This window comes from Gadus chalcogrammus, chromosome 15, assembly GCF_026213295.1.
Source record: "Gadus chalcogrammus isolate NIFS_2021 chromosome 15, NIFS_Gcha_1.0, whole genome shotgun sequence".
NCBI classification, from domain to species: Eukaryota; Metazoa; Chordata; class Actinopteri; order Gadiformes; family Gadidae; genus Gadus; species Gadus chalcogrammus.
The window spans coordinates 4190523-4196653 of NC_079426.1; positions in this window are offsets into that span (position 1 = coordinate 4190523).

Sequence of the window (6131 nt, forward strand, 5' to 3'; positions counted from 1 at the left end):
TATTGGTTTTATGATTATACTCAATCGACCTTCGGAAATCCTTGTGTGTGTGTGTGTGTGTGTGTGTGTGTGTGTGTGTGTGTGTGTGTGTGTGTGTGTGTGTGTGTGTGTGTGTGTGTGTGTGTGTGTGTGTGTGTGTGTGTGTGTGTGTGTGTGTTTGCGTGTGCTTACGCACGCACAGACGCACGCACGCACACACAAGCATTCACAGTACAGGTGTGTGCACGTGCCTCGTTGAACTGTCCATTACAGTAGCATGTGTGTGTCTGTGTGTGTAAAGAAATATCAATTATTCATTCTTCATTCCACCAAACACTAACCTCAGCAGGACACCGGGAAAAATGATGACAAGAGTGTGGATGTTGAGAGCATTTGAGGCCCATTAGTATTCAGTCCACCTCTGCCTTGCCCGGCACTTACACCAGTGAAACCAAAAATGACCGTGCATGGTCTTGTTCCGCTCTGAGTGGCTTCCCCTCACGTTATGTCCATGGTAATCTGGACCAGAAAGGTGGGGAGGGTTAGGGCTGGGTGATGTTTTGCATCTCTTCTCACCGGGAGGTTGTAACAGAACAAAATTTGGGAGCTGTATAAAATGACGTAACCACATTGAAAGGGCGCAGAAAAAAACAAATGAAATGGCATGTCCCTCAAGGTCAGAGACAAATGGGGAGGAACCAGACCGAAAAAACAATCAGACACACAGACGGACACACGGACTATACAGACTGACTAATAGGGAATGGCTTCGCATAAAAATAATAAAATAATTTACAAAGGTGAGCTGAAGTCCTAGAGTCGATCGATTTCATTTGGCCCTTCGCCTCTTTAGACTCTGAGAACACGGCTGTCGGCTGTTGAGGTCTATGGCCCTCCACCGTGTCTAATGAGGCAGCGTTTCTCTCCTGCCGTGCGTTGACAGCTCCGCACCGCTTTGCGTGTTCAGTACCCTGGGTTCCCCCTTGAGTATCCAGAGTACCAATCACTGATAACATCGGGACAGCCCATCTTCCAGATCACGGTCATAATACCCCCACCAGCTGTTCAGGATCAGGCCTCCAACAGGGTGAACCACCGGGGAAATAACTTCCACAAATTGAATTTGTTCGAAGTGCGAGGAGTTAAGTAGGAAGTTCCTGAGAAATTCTGGTGTGTGGGCCTTGTGGCTGATATCTGAAGTAAGGGGGGCTTTGTGGCACTATATTGCATTGCGCACATAAAGTTTTACTTTGGGCTGCGTTCTCATGCCTACAGCAGCTTTAGTGAGGGGTTAGACATCTCAAGGATGCCTATAAGTAGCCTGCGGACAGTACTAGATCAGGGTGACAGTACAGTATAGCGCACAAGTACATTAAATAACTTTATACCTGCACTCCCGAAGTTCGGCCAGGCACTTGGAAAACCGCCACAGTCAGGGGATATCTGTCCTGTCCTATGAGGGGAGGGCAGGAGCTGTTTTTCTATTCCGGTGGCCATTCTGCACTGTCTCCAGTTTCTTGTTTAAACGGGTTTGTTCGGCTCTTTATTTTTTTGCAACCGCTGCAGTTTTGATTGTGTGCTTGGTTTGATTGTTCTTTGGCTCACTGCCAAGGGTTTGGACGAAAGCGTGAGTCTTCAATCCCGATAGTCATATGTCCAGCTAGGCTCTGATTGTAGTCTTTCTGTCCAGCTATGCTATGATTTTAGTCTTTCTGTCCAGCTAGGCTCTGATTGTATTTCTGTCCCGCTATTGTAGTCTTTCAGATTCGCGATCAATCTATATATTTTTTATTCAACTCCACAGATTGAGTTTTATTTCAGAGGTAGTCATTCGACTACCTATTTATGGTTGAACGGGATATATATATATATATTTATTTTTTTACATGGGAATAGACAGTTTATTGAGTCCACTGAATAGTGGTAATTTGTGTTAGTGGGAAATGCTGACCACATCAAATGTGTAATATAATATTTTATGTTTAAATAAAAGGTTAAACTGGGGTAAGTGATGGAGCCCTTTACTGAAGAGCCCTAAAAGGTGTAAACTGGAAGTATTTTAAAAAAAAAATATATATATATATATATATATTGTAATGGCTTTTGAAACTAATTGCAAATTACAATGAAGTATACTTACAATGTATTTTTAAGGTATATATATATATTTTTTTTTATTGTCTTGCTAATATATTTCTATATAAGTATGAGTGTAATAACAGTTATAAAAAAACAAAATAGTTTGAAATATAATTATAGTAGAAAGGTAAATTGTTAAAAAGTATAGCACTAGCAAAAAATGACATGCATTAGTCATTGGTAGGTCAAGCTCATTTAAGTGCATTTAAGTATGTCTTTTGTTGCACTAATGACGCATCACTAGCATATTAAGTGCATTGTTTCAGCACACTTTCAGTAAATTAATCATGTTCGCACATGGAAGTATACTAATTCGACTTAAATTAAGTGTTTATTGAGTGCACTTTTTGTCTTTACCTCGGATAACTCAGAGTTGTGTATAATGTTGGGACTAAACTCCATCCACAGAATATTTGGGCTATCGATCATTCTCTGTACATGCTGAAGAAAACCAAAAAGACTCACACTATAGGGCTTTAAGAACAGCTGTTTCATTGCTACAAATTCACACAGAGGATTTACTACTTGAGCTTAATTAAAATTGTTTGTTTGCTGTTGCTGCGCTCTATCTTTTTAATCAATCTGTTTCACAGAGCCAGATATAGCCAAAGGATATACAATGAAAATATACAAAAACATGATTCCGTGCACCCGTTTTTATTTTTTTGACAGCAGATAAGTAATTCAAGAGAAACATTTAGCAAACATGGTAGAAAGACAGTGGTTTATTGCCACACCAAAGAGCGGTATTACTTCCCCGCAATTTAGTAAGATGTTTTCATACTCACAGCAGAACACACACAATTGTCTTTGGGAAAAGTACGAATATTTCATTTTAATATGACAGCAAAGTACAACAGCAGAGCCTTTGTGGGTCGTGTTGGGTCATGGAGTCTTAAAGAGAAGAAGGCACCTTGTACTGTGAAAGACTCAGTTGTTTTAGGAGCACTCCTGCAGAGAATCAATAGCTGACAATAGAATACCTAATTAGATCCTTCTCAACCTGGTTCCCCAGTGGGGAGAAAACCTAAACAAATACTTATATCTTTGAAGTGCTGCGGTAATTATAGATGGTTTTGGAGAAGAAGGAACAAATGAGTGCGGCATCCCTTCTACAGTTCTTCAGAGTGATATGGGACAGAGAGAAGTGAGGAGGCACTGCATATTACACACAACTAATGAGTCCCTAGGCTAGGGGATCATTAGTTACTGTTAGGAGTCTAGATGTTGGATTGCTTAAATAGACCATGGCAGAATAGGAACTATCCCCCATTATTCGGTACTGAAACGTTAGTAATACTGTCTTTCGTATGGTAATCATGCATTGGTATTTTCAATATTCCAAACCAATGCCAACCTTTTTGTATTTGTAATGCAGAGTGTAAGAGGGTAAGAGCCCCGGGCATGAGCTCCACAAGATCTCTCATGTCCTATGGGCACCTTGCAGAAGGTTACGGGAGTTTGCCCAAAGTGCTCTCTCTCTCTCTCTCTCTCTCTCTCTCTCTCTCTCTCTCTCTCTCTCTCTTCTCTCTCTCTCTTCTCTCTCTCTCTCTCCCTCTCTCCCTATCTCTCTCTCTCCTGCCCTCGCCCTCATCCTCGCCCTCCACCCCTCTCTCTCTCTCTACACAGCGGTCATAAATTGGCAATTAAACAAGCCATCCCTGTTTGCTGCCGATAGGGACCAGGAATTCAGTGGAGACAAACCTGTAAATATAACATGCAAAAACACACTGCAGATAGTTAGCTTTGAACAGCGTACCCACTTTCAGTGCTTTCAAATCTACACATACATTTCCAACACACACACACACACACACACACACACACACACACACACACACACACACACACACACACACACACACACACACACACACACACACACACACACACACACACACACACACACACACACACACACACACTCAGGAGTGCCTGGGTGTGGTATTGGAAGGAAGATACTTATTTTTGCTGCCTTTAAAGATGTGGGAGGCTGAGGCAGCTGCAATCAATCAACCAATCGAGGAGAGAGCAAACGGGTAGCTGGAGAGGACCTATGGGGAGAGGGGGGGAGAGAGGTTGGTCACTCAGATATACTGGCTCTTCATCGGGACTGCTTGGTCAACTTCGGAAGGTTGGGTAGAGAAACGGACAGTGTGTAGATTTCCTCCTGTATGAACTTATGAAAACACGCAGTGCCCCATATTACATTTAACAAGTGTACAATAAACTACGGATATCTGCAAAGCAAGCAATGGTTCCCTATTTAGCTGACCCCTTTTACCCAACCATCTCCCTGTGTGTTTCCCTGGGTCTCACAGAGTCTGACGGTCCCACACCCGGGCCTGGGAAGACTCCTAAGTTTGTTTCCCTTACCGCCTTGTCCCTGCATTATTAATAAATATCTCCTTTTATTTTAGGATTTTCTTCCTTCAAGACGGTGTACATGTCTCTGTACTGCGTACGTGCGGATGCACACGCACACACACACGCACACGCACACGCTATACGAGAAAGAGAACATCATGCCTTTAATAGTGGATGGATGGATCATGGTATAACAGTATTACAGCCTTAATACAAACAGGATACTTTGCTTCTTTGTATTACATTGGAAGCCAATTAGTGTAATTGCCCCCCAATCTATAGCTTATTTAGGACCACTGCTGGACTACTTGAATGCAGAGTCTACCAAACGGCAAATCAATAGACTCATCCATTATATTTCCTGTCACGTCTATTCTGGGATTGTGCTGCTAATGCTGAAGTAGGCTAATTACACAACATGCACTAAATAGTTAATTTTTGGATGACTAGATATCTTCAGCTTATTAGTACAGACCTATCCTCACGTGGCCTCCACTGTTGATAATATTTATGTTTTTTTGTGCATCTATAATTCTGATTACATTGGGCATAGACAAAATTGCGTAGGCTATTTATTTTCTCTTAATTTCTTTATTTCGGCTACCGTCCTGTAATTTCTGCTATGACACCAACATATACCATTGGGGATACATACAAGTACAACCTGATATTTTTCCTCTTCCAGTTGGATATGGAGAATGCTGTTAGCTTTAGACGTCTCTGAAGTATCATAATTATGCCTGGGCACCCCAGGTCTGTTCTTGTGTACTTATAGTCTAGGGCAGGGTCTTCATTGCCTGTTCAGAAGTTCATCAAAGGCAGCCTCTTTCGAATGTCATCCTGACGAAATGATGACAAAAATTACAAAAAATGCCTTGGCCTGTTCCATCCTGAATTGACTGAAGATACAGCAGTTTGGTGTTTCTGACCATTCCGTTGACTGAAGTGCTTACTTCTAGGGTTGGCGGGGGGGGGGGGGGGGGGGGTGGGGGTGGAGGGAAGTCAGGGCTGGCAGACAGGGCTGGTGGGTGGAAAATCTTTATCCACGTATTGATTCTGGCGTTTTCAACATTCCCCAGTGCCTTGTCAACCGAAAGCTTTTGCCAACCGTGCTTTTTTTTGTTTGCGCAGAGCAGATGGTTTTCGAGGCATTTCACCACTTCGGTTCAGACGTGTTCCCTGACCAATACCATGTTCATTGCGTTGCAAGGGTCACTATTATGGGTTTGCAACAGTCAAAATGTGGAACCATTTATTTTGCCGTCATTTGCCAGTCTGCGAAGCCCCTTCTACCACAGCTGTTTGGTCAACAAATAGCCCACAATGATGATTCTTGGTGGCAGTCTTGCTGTGTTATTACGTAATCTGCATGACATTACATAAGGGGTCTTCGAACACAGAGGAAAATAAGGCCCAATCCCATTTCTACCCCTTCCCCCTTCCCCTTACCCCTTCGAAGCAAGGGGGAGGGGTAAGGGGAAGGGGTAAGGGGTAGAAATGGGATTGGGCCTAATTCCCAAGGGGGGGGGGATCTGTGTTTAACATGAGGTCATCCAATTCAGGTCATTTTCAAAGTAGCCTCTAGGGTTAAGTTATAGCCAATGTGTCACATGGTCGGCCTTAGTAGCATCAAACCAAGCTGTCAG